The sequence below is a fragment of the Pipistrellus kuhlii genome, unplaced genomic scaffold, assembly GCF_014108245.1.
Source record: "Pipistrellus kuhlii isolate mPipKuh1 unplaced genomic scaffold, mPipKuh1.p scaffold_m20_p_54, whole genome shotgun sequence".
Lineage (NCBI taxonomy): Eukaryota > Metazoa > Chordata > Mammalia > Chiroptera > Vespertilionidae > Pipistrellus > Pipistrellus kuhlii.
This window is the reverse complement of record NW_023425556.1, coordinates 493,434-504,855: the sequence shown is the minus strand read 5'-3', so window position 1 is coordinate 504,855 and position 11,422 is coordinate 493,434.

Below are 11,422 nucleotides of genomic sequence, written 5' to 3'. Positions count from 1 at the left end.
GGACGGCTGTCTCCTTGGAGGATATCATATAAAGGCTTAAGTTCATGTTTAGAAAGCTTTAAATAAGGCATAAGCCAATTTATATCTCCTAATAGTTTTTGGAAATCATTTAAAGTTTTTAAACAGTCTAGTCTAAGGATTAGTTTCTGAGAGGAAATAGTGGACCCTCTCATTTGGAAGCCAAGGTAAGTATAAGGGTCTTCTAGTTGGACTTTATCAGGAGCAATTTGTAAGCCATGAGATTTTAGTGCCTGCTGGAGATCAGCATAGCAAATTAGAACTTCTCCAATTTTTCCCACTACTAACATGTCATCCATATAATGAATGATATATAAGTTAGGCCAACGGTCTCCAATAGATTGAATGGCCGAGGCTACAAAAGACTGGCATAGCATAGGGCTATTTGCCATGCCCTGAGGGAGGACTTGCCACTGGAACCTATGCATTGGGGCATAAAAATTAATGGAGGGGAGACTAAATGCGAAGCGTTTTTGGTCATCAGGGTGTAAGGGGATGGTGAAAAAACAATCTTTTAAGTCTATTATAATTTTGTAGTACCCAAGGGGTATAGCTATGAGGGAGGGAAGGCCCGGTTGTAAGGCTCCCATTAAGACTATGGTTTTATTAACTGCTCTAAGATCCTGGAGAAGTCTCCATTTTCCTGACTTCTTTTTAATGACAAAAATGGGAGTATTCCAAGGGGAATTGCTGGGGATAATGTGACCAGCTTGAAGCTGTTCCTGCACCAGCTGCTGGGCTGCTGACAATTTTTCATGGGACAGGGGCCATTGATCGACCCATACTGGATCATCTGACAGCCAGGTAATCTTGTCAGCATGGCCTGCAGGAGTGTCAATGACCCCTATGGAAAATGGCCGAGTCCTGCCCGAGGGGGTCGAGGAACTGGCTCAATGGGGTATTCCCTGTGGAATTTTTTCCTAATCCCTTCCCCGGTTTATATCCTTGTTTAAACATTCGAAAAGTGACAATTTCATTAGGGCTACAAATGATCATCCCTAGCTGAGCTAGTAAATCTCTTCTCCACAAATTGATGGGGAGCCTAGTGATAATATACGGCTGGATAGTACCTTGGTTACCTTCCTGGTCCTTCCAAGTCAGAAATTTGGAACTTCTCTTGAGGTTTCTACTTTGCCCTATACCTTTGAGGTGAGTAAGAGTGTCTTCTACTGGCCATGCTTGGCGCCAATCTTCCCCTTTTATGATAGTTACATCAGCACCCGGGTCAACTAGGCCAGAAAACACTTTCCCGTCTAACCATAAAGTCATTAGGGGCTTCTGGGTGGAAAGTACTTCAGACCAATAGACATCAGATGAACCAAATCCCTGAGGACCTCGGGCATCAGTGAGTGCTTTGTTAGTAGTAGAGAGGAGAGGAATGAGTAATAGCTGAGCAAATCTCTGACCTGAGGGTATAGTATTAACGTTTTTAGGGGAGGAGACCATTACTGTGATCTCTCCAGTATAGTCCTTATCAATTACTCCGGGGTATACTAGAAGCCCGCTCACAGTGCTACTACTTCTACCAACTATGAGTCCAAAGGTTTCTTTAGGTAAGGGCCCAAATACCCCTGTCGAAAGCTCCTGAACCCCATCTCTGGAGTTAAGACTGTATGGGTTATGGAACTGAGGTCCAACCCGGCACTTTCTGCTGTTGCCCGGAGGAGGCCTGAAATGGATTGTTGGTCGCCTGAACGAAGCTGACTGCCCCATAAATTTGTTTGTGTTTGGGGGCCTGGGGCGGGCCCCCATTCCCATTTCCCTGGTTCTGACTCTGTGGTATAGGGAGGGGTTGGCCCTGGGCATCCTTTTTTTATCTACATTCATTAGCCCAATGTTTTCCCCTCTTAAATCTAGGGCAGAGCCCTGGGGCAGGTGACTTAGAGGTTGCTGTTTTACCTGCTTTGCAATCCTTTGCAAAATGACCAGTTTCCCCACAGCTGAAACACTTATTTCTGTTCTGGTGAGATAAGAACTGTCTGACTGTAACCTTGCATGGCAGCAGCCATAGTAAGACCCTGCTGATAGGCGGCTCCTATATCTGATCAAAGGCGGATGTAGCCAGATAAATCAGTTTTCTTTTTATAAGGGCGAATGGCTGCTTGACATGCCGCGTTAGCGTTCTGAAAAGCAAGTTGTTTAACGAAATCAGTCCCTGCCTCAGCACTACCGAAAATTCTACCTGTAGCTGTAATGAGGCGGTGGACAAAGTCAGCAAACGGCTTGTCGGGCCCTTGCTTGATACCAGTGAGTGAGGCGCTCACGTCCCCTTTAGAGGGTATTTTTCTCCAAGCCTCAGTAGCTGCCGCCTGGATTTGAGCAAAGAGGCCTGCATCAAACTGCATTTGTTGGTCACTGGTAGCATAATCCCCCTCTCCAACTAACATATCTTATCTCCAGTTATTTCCAGCCTGCACATTGCGTCTAGCAGTGTCGGGGCAATTTGCTACATACTCTGATTTCCATAATAAGTAGTCGCCTCCCAATAGGGTGGCGCAGCCAAGGACTGCCAATCTCCAGGGGTGAGCCAATTTTCTGATACTGATTCTACAATAGCCATGGTATAGGGTGCAGTAGCACCATAGTGGGCTACAGCTGTCTTGATTTCTTTTTTAACTTTAAAGTCAAAACCATTATGGTGTCTCCATACCTGCCCTTGAGCATCAGTGGTCTCTGTAATGGGGAAAGCCTCTACATCCTCATGCTTCATAGAAACCTCAGGTTTAGGTTGAATCTTAGGCTTGGGCTCTATATTGTTAATTTCCTCAGCTTTGCCTGTCTTTAATTCTTCGAGTTGCTGGATTAGTTCTTGATGTTCTTTTTCTAATTTTATTTGCTCTTTTAAAAATAGAATTTTGTCTCGAGTTGTTTTTGAGGGTCTATGGCAGGACATGCCAAGGCAGGCGCACTAGGTGCAGGGGTATAGGGAGGAGGACTCTGGGCTAGGGGTGGCCAGTCAGGATTATGGTATTTGGCTGCCTCCTCCTCAAGATCAGCCCAGTCATTGTCTCCTAAGTCATCTGAGACCGGGAGGACATGTTGAAGGGGGGGATAAAGTTTCCTTTCCTTAGGTCTAGCCCCCGGAGATCACTTATCACTGGAGGGAGACGGGGGCCTGAGGGTATGACTAGGGGTTTTTTCTGGCCTCTCCACTACGGAGGCGCCCTGTTCTTGAGGTTTTACTTGTGAGTCTTTTTCCTTTTCGGGGTGAGAACTATCGTCCTCACTATCAAATGACATTAAATCCTCCTCCTCCTTGGGTTTAGAATTTTTAAATTTGGGGGAAACTTTACCCTTTCTCCCCTCCTGTCTCAGTACTTCTTCCCCTGCCTCAATCGCCCCTGCTACAACTGGGTCTTTTTATTTTTGAGATAAAATTTCATCTATGAAATTCCAGTAAGAGAAAGCAGTGATTGGGACCTTCTCTGGACCAAAAGTCTGATAATACAGTGGTGCCTCGCATAAAGAACGCCTCGCACAGCGAAGGCTGCACACAATGAACTTCATTTCATGATTCATACAACGAACTTCGTTTCACACAACGAAGTCGCCCAAGCTTCCACGACCGCTTTGCCCGAGCTTCCACGATCGCTGCTGATGTATTGCATCCTTCCGCGCAGGAACTGCAGGCAGTCGTTAGTCACTGTGCTTAACTTAAGCACGTATCTCGGCAATCGTTCTTCATTACGAATTAAATCACGCACGTATCACGGCAGTCGTCCTTTTAAGTTAAACTCAATATTTTTTTATATCATGATGTATCTAAATAAAAATAATAACAAAAAAATTATCTTTTTTTATGTCATCTTAGCATATTTTATGCTACAGAACGAATTATTTTTTTTAACATGTATTGTTATGGGAAAGCGCGTTTCACATAACGAACTTTTCGCGTAACAAACTTGCTCCTGGAACGAATTAAGTTCGTTGTGTGAGGCACCACTGTAGTCTTTAAGGGCGTCCCCTACCCGTTTCCATCTTTTGTCATCAATAGTACCTTCTTGTGGAAACCATGGACAAACATCCTTAATATAATCAAAATATCTTAATAATTGTTTTACAGAAACCTTTACCCCTCGTGCCTTTAAAGCCTTTTTGAGTCCTTCTAGGAACATTTCATGCTGACTTATTTCTTGTCCCATAATCACTGTTCAACTTACGGAGGTTCAGAAGAAACAGCAGGTTCCCGTTTAATCTCGTCCTCCTCTTAGTTTCTCTTTTGCCGGCTTCTCTGAATAGCTTTCTTCACGGAGTCCCTCGTGCTCTGGCCCACGTTGGGCGCCACTTGCCCCAGCCCGGGGGTAAGTCAACGTGGACCCTAGAGGGGGAGTGAGAATGAGGGGCAAGAGACACAAGAGATGGAGACAAGACAGGCTTTCTGATCAAGTCTCGTTTATTGCAGGGTAAAAGGGGGCAGATATAGTCAGGGAGAATGAGGAAGTTCCTCCAAGGACATCAGCAGGTAGCTAAGTAACTAAACCTCAGAAGTCAGGAATATGTTATCTCAACAGAGAGCATCCTGTTGTGCAGCTGTGTCCCAACGGCAAGATGTTCCATAAGCAGAGCTTGAGCAATAACTGTCATGAGTTGTGGAAACAATGTATCTTAGGCTTCCAGGTGCATATCTGGGAGTACAGTTTCCCACAATCTTCTTTCTCTGCTTCTTTTTCTCCAAAGAGAGAGAGAAGGGACTGATTTGAGAACTGTTGATCAAATATAAAAGCTTACTTTCACATAGCATTACTATAAGCAAGGCAGAGTGCTAGAAGATTTAATGAATAATTTTATTTAATACTAAGTAAATCCCTATGAGGTAGGTGCTAGTGTTATTTCCATCTCAAAGAGAAAACTATAGCTTAGAGTGGTTAGCTATCTTATCCAAGCCATCCAGATACCAAGCAAAACATCTGGAACTCTGGGCTGCCTTTCTATTCTTTATGTAGTGGAAAGGTGTATGTGCACATGCGTGTGTGTCCACTTAGTAGCAAGCAATTGCGTCTTCTTTGTAGAATATTGCATACAGATGTTATCTGTCATTCGAGGCTGTCCATCATTTGAACACCATCTTCATGTTTTGATGGTGTCTCGCATATTGATGACCACTTTCCCAATGTAGAATCCAGAAAACTTCATTTTCCTGGTCTACCTTTAAGCAAGGCTTAATATGATTTTGCAGATCCATCAACTTGTGACTTCAGAATTAAGCAGTGTGAGGAAATTGGCTCTGAGTGGGCCATGCATTGTTCTGGCCTCAGTAGTGGGAAATTGTGGGTTCCCTGACCAGAGTACACCGGATGTTAAAGACCCATTTGCCATAAGCGTGTGCAAAGGCAATGACACAGCAGTATCATCAGTATACACACTGCGAAGGCGCACTCTTAATATAACCCACCTGTTTTAACACTGATGTCACCAATTGGCAAGAAGCCTCCTTTGAGCTAGTATAAAACGAGCTCCTGAACACCTGATGGCTGGCTGCTTTGTTTGCAATAAAGCATGTGCCACCTACCTGCGGCTGCTTGTGACTTCTTCCAGTCCCTGGCTTCCAAGTAAGTCCTGTCCCTAGCAGAGGGGCTGACTCAACAGTTTTGTCAGTGAGTTATACCAGTCACAATAGATCTGAGTTCCTAGAAACTTGTGTGTGGGCAGAACAGTTGTGGCAGCAGCAGCAGTTTCCTCATATGTCCAGTCCTACAGTGTGGTCCTCCTATTGTTATTGGAAGCTTTTCTTCAAGTCTACATATCTGGCACTTCTAACAATTCTATTAACTGCTAAATTTTCTTTAATAAATTTGTTTCCTGATTCAAAAAGCCAGAATGGAATCGTTTGCTTTCTGTGAGAGCTCTGATATAACCATATTTTATGGTAAATGAATATTTTTAAAAACCATTTCATCTAAACCATTTGAATCCAGGAGTAACACATAATAAAAAACATATTATGGTTAAGGGAGGTCTCTTCTAAACTTTAATGAACTAGAACAGGCACTGATTTTTTTTTTAACAACTTATTACTTCTAAATAAATAAATTGTCATTATTAGTTAATTTTAGAACTGAATCATTGCCAGTAAAATTGTTGAAAAACTACATTCTAATGTCATAGAAATATTGTGTCATTCAGTAATAAGCATAACAAAAAAGTCTATGTGCATTTTGAAATAGCAAACATTTAAAAATGAGTCTCTAAATGTATAAGGGAATAAATTATTATATTCCTTAAGAATATAATTACTCTAAAACTAAGAAGCTATATTCTTTGTTCTTCCTCCCACAAATATCCAGATGATAGCTATTCTCCATTTATTTATAAAAATCATGTAAAATCTGTTTATTTCAATTATTCATGGGTTAATCATCACAATGAAATCCTTACTGAGCCTAACTGGGACATTTGGTAAAAGAACAACAACAAAATCAACAACAACAACAACAACAGCAACAAAACTTTAGTTCAAAGTAGTCAAATTACTTCACAAATAGCCTCCTATGGTTGGCAAAAGAAAGGGAGTAATCATGATAATGATAATAGGTTTTCCTGCAAAATATTATAGAAAAGAAACCCCCACACAAAATGAGTTGGAATTCCAAGCTTCATAATTATAATTAATGTACTAGATAACTTTTACTCTGGCTTATGTTGATTAATCACTTTCTCCCCAAGCAAATCAAAATAATTAATCAGTTGACTAATCCACAGCAGTACAGTTAGGATGTGACATTTTAAAATAAAAATATAGAAACAAAAATTTTAAAAAATAGAACCTGAATATTGCTTATAAGTAAGTTTTGATGTGTGGTTGACTTCACAGAAATGAAAACCATTACAATTTCTTTCTCACCAATGGCAATATGACTTACTAAAAATAAAACCAATAAAATTCCACCTTAGAAATAGAGGATTATAGAAAATCATGATTTATATAGCTATCATATTAATAACTGATTCAGAAAAACAATACATTCTACTGGTAATTGTATGGGTTTTTTTTTTTTAAGTGTTCTAGGGAGAAGGATATACACTCTCAAACTAGCTACCTATAAGTTACAAGTTATTTAATTGCAAAGGTGAAAACATTGCCTTTATATTAAAGAAAACTGGCAGACATCACTGTATCTGTGGTAAAGAAGTACTCTTAAGCCCTAGCTAAGTGGATAGAGCATTGACCTGCAGACTGAAGGTTCCCAGGTTTGATTCTGGTCAAGTACACATGCAGAAGGCAGCCAATTAATAATTCTCTCATCAATGATGTTTCTAGCGCTCTCTCTCTCTCTCTCGCTCTCTCTCTCTCTCTCTCTCGCTCTCTCTTTCTCTCTCTCTCTTTCTCTCTCTCTCTCTCCCTTCCTCTCTGAAATAAATAAAAAAATAAAAAGAGTGTTTTTAAGACCAGAAGAAGAATATTTTGCTATTCATGGTAATAAATAAATGCCAGTGTCTACTCAACTGAGCCTAAAGACTATCCCCAACAATAAGCTGAAGTGTAACTGACATGGATGGAACAGCTAGTTATTCTTCCGTGACTCTTTTATTTTTCAAACTACTTGTTCAATTTATAGTTGCTTTATTATATTTCATTGAGAACACCACAGGAAGCTTCAGTGGACATTCATCAGCCATAGAGTATGTAGTGTCCAAAACTTTAGTTATTACATGTCTAAAAGCCTTAATTCTTCTTTTATAATTATACTGACATTCAAGGAAAACAACAAAAAATAAAGAACCCTATTGCAATTAAATAAAAATAATAACAATGCTGTCCTTTTGAGTGGTAAGCTGTTAGCAAGGATAACTTCAACTAAATCACTAAAACAGTTGGGCCCAATATCAAGCATATGTGCATTGCCCCTTTTATATACCCAACACTGATGATTCTTTTTTTTTAATTTTTAAATTTTTAAAAAATATATTTTATTGATTTTTTACAGAGAGTAAGAGAGAGACAGAGGAAGTTAGAAATACCAATGAGAGAAAATCATCGATCAGCTGCCTCTTGCACACCCCCTACTGGGGATACGCCAGCAACCAAGGTACATGCCCTCGACCAGAATCAAACCCAGGACCTTTCAGTCCTCAGGCCGACAATCTATCCACTGAGCCAAACCAGTTTCGGCAATGATGATTTTTTTTTAATTTCTTTATTGATTAAGGTACCGGTATCACATATTTGTCCTCATCCCCCCATTCCCATCCCAAACCCCTCCCCACGCATGCCCCCAATGCCCAGTTGTCCATGACCACTGCTTAGGCTCACATGCATGCACACAAGTCTTTTGGTTGATCTCTCACCCTTACCCCCACCCTCCTCTACCTTCCCTCTGAGGTCCGACAGTCTGATGATGCTTCCCTGACTCCGGGTCTGTTCTTGTTCATCAGTCTATGTTGTTCATCATTTCCTCTAGATGAGTGAGATCATGTGCTATTAGAAATACACTTATAAGAACCAAAATTGAGACAAGCAATAATGGTTATGCTGAGAGGCAAATGAATCAGTCTGTAGTGACTTTCATTCTGGGCCAACAGTTCTTTTGAGTTCCAATTTCTATATCAAACAGTTCCTTATGTATACATGTCAGCAATGATATTTCATTTCTGGATGGTGGGCAAATGGTGGTAATGCAGGTGATGATGATTATTCGATTATTATTCTAATACTTTTTATCTTTATGGTAAAACTTAGGGGCAAGTTTATAGAAACAGAAATATCGATACTAAAAAGTTATTTCAGATTTTGCTTCTTTGTTGTAATCATTATTCTTCAGTGTGTTGCAGATCAGAGTTTTTCCTTATGAAAGTGACCCTGAAAACTACTGTAAGCTTTTTGCTGTGTAAAAAGATTGAATGATGGTTGCCAGATAGAAAGGAAGTTCGGAAGAATAGGTGCAAAAGGGAAAGGGATTAAGATATGCAAACTTCCAGTTATTAAAATTGTCACTGGGATGTAAGATACAGCATGGAAAATACAGTCCATAATATTGTTATAACTGTGTATGGTGTCTGATGGGTAGTGCTCTTATCAAGCTGATCACTTTTAAAGTTATATAATTGCCTAATCACTATGTTGCATACATGAAACTAATATAATATTGTATATTAATGTAATTGAAAATTTAAAATTATTTTTAAATCTTTAAGAAAAAGAAAAATATTAAACACATCTTTATAAGAATATACATAATATCATAAATAAAATGTATGTTACTAAACAAAAACTAATAAATAAAACATTATATTATTTTTGAAAACTCAAGTATCTTATACTTGTATTTAGCAGGATATTTGATTAGACATTCTTAGAGTCTCTGTCTTTTTTGTAATTTTTTTATTGATTAAGGTATTACATATGAGTACTCATCCCCCCATCATCCCCCTACCCCTCCACTCATGCCCTCACACACCCGCCCTGTTGTCTGTGTCCATTGGTTAGGCTCATAGGGATGCATATAAGTCCTTTGGTTGATCTCTCCCCCTTACCCCTTATAAGCTATTTTGTGACTGCCTGTCTTGACTCCATTGCTTCCCTCTTAGGTTTCATATTCTAATTGATGCTTGCCTGTCTCTGGATCTATTTTTGTTCATCAGTTTATGTTATTCATTAAATGAGTGAGATCATGAGATAATTATCTTTCTCTGACTGGCTTATTTCACTTAGCATAATTGTCTACAGTTCCATCCATGCTGTTGCAAAGGGTAAGAATTTATTCTTTTTTACTGCAGTGTAGTATTCCATTGTGTAGATGTACCACAGTTTTCTAATCCACTTATCTGCTGATGGGCACATAGGCTGTTTCCAAATATTAGCTATTGTACATTGTGCTGCTATGAACATAGGAGTGCATATATCTTTTCTGATTGGTGTTCCTAGCTTCTTGGGATATGTAGAAGTGGGATCACTGTGTCAAATGATAGTTCCATTTTTAGTTTTTTGAGGAAACTCCATTACTGTTCTCCACAGTGGCTGCACCAAACTACATTCCCACCAGCAGTGAACAAGGCTTCCTTTTTATACGCATCCTTGCCAGCACTTGTCCTTTGTTGATTTGTTTATGATAGCCATTCTGACAGGTGTGAGATAGTACCACATAGTCCTTTTGATTCTCACCTCTCAGATAGTGACTTTAACATGTTTACATATGTCTCTTGACCTTCCTTCTGTCTTTTTTTGAAAAGTGTCTATTTAGGTCCATTGCCCATTTTTTTATTGGACCATTTATCTTCCTTTTGTTAAGTTGTATGAGTTCCCTGTAAACGTTGGAGATTAAATCCTTATCTAAATTATCATTGGAAAATATGTTCTCCCATGCAGTGTGCTTTCTAATTGTTTTGCTGATAGTTTCCTTTGCTGTGCAAAAGCTTTTTATTTTGATGTAGTCCCATTTGTTTATATTCTCTTTAGTTTCCATTGTTCTATGAGCAGTATCAGTAAAGACATATGCTTTGGCATATGTCTGAGATTTCACTTCCTGTGTATTCCTCCAGTATTTTTATGGTTTCCAGGCTTGTGTTTAAATCCTTTATCCATTTTGAGTTTATTTTTGTGTATGGTGAAAGTTGGTGATCTAGTTTCATTTTTTTGCATGTATCTGTCCAATTTTCCCAACACCATTTGTTGAAGAAAGTGTCTTGACTCCATTGTATGTTCATGCATCCTTTGTCAAATATTAACTGAGCATAGTGGTTTGGGTCAATTTCTGGGTTCTCTGTTCTATTTCATTGACCTATATGTCTGTTTTGTGCGAGCACCAGGCTGTTTTGAGAATAGTGGCTTTGTAGTGTAGCTTGATATCTGGTATTGAGATATCTGGTATTGAGATCTCACCTACTTTGTTCTTCTTTCTCAGGATTGATGCAGCTATTTGGGGTATAATTTTATTCCAGATGAATTTTTGGAAAGTTCGTTGTAGGTCTGTGAAGTATGCCATTGGTATTTTAATGGCGAGTGCATTGAATCTATAGATTGTTTTGGGTAGTACGGACATTTTGATTACGTTTATTATACCAATCCATGAAGACGGTATCTTCTTCCATCTGTTTATGTCTTCCTCTATCTCCTTTTTTAGTGTCCTGTAGTTTTCCATGTATAGATCTTTCACCACCTTAGTTAAGTTTATTACTATTACTAACTAATAGTTATCTTAATTGTTTTGTGGAATGATGGTAATTGAGATTGCTTTTTCAGTCTCTCTGTAAGTTCACTATTAGTGTATACAAATGCCATAGATTTTTTGGCATTAATTTTGTATCCTGCTACATTGCCAAATTCATTTATTAAGTCTAATAATTTTTGATGGGGTCTTTATGGTTTTCTATGTACAGTATCATGTCATCTGTTAATAAGGACTGTTTTACTTCTTGTTTTCCATTTTGGATGCCTTTTATTTCTTCTTGTCAGATCACAATAGCTAGT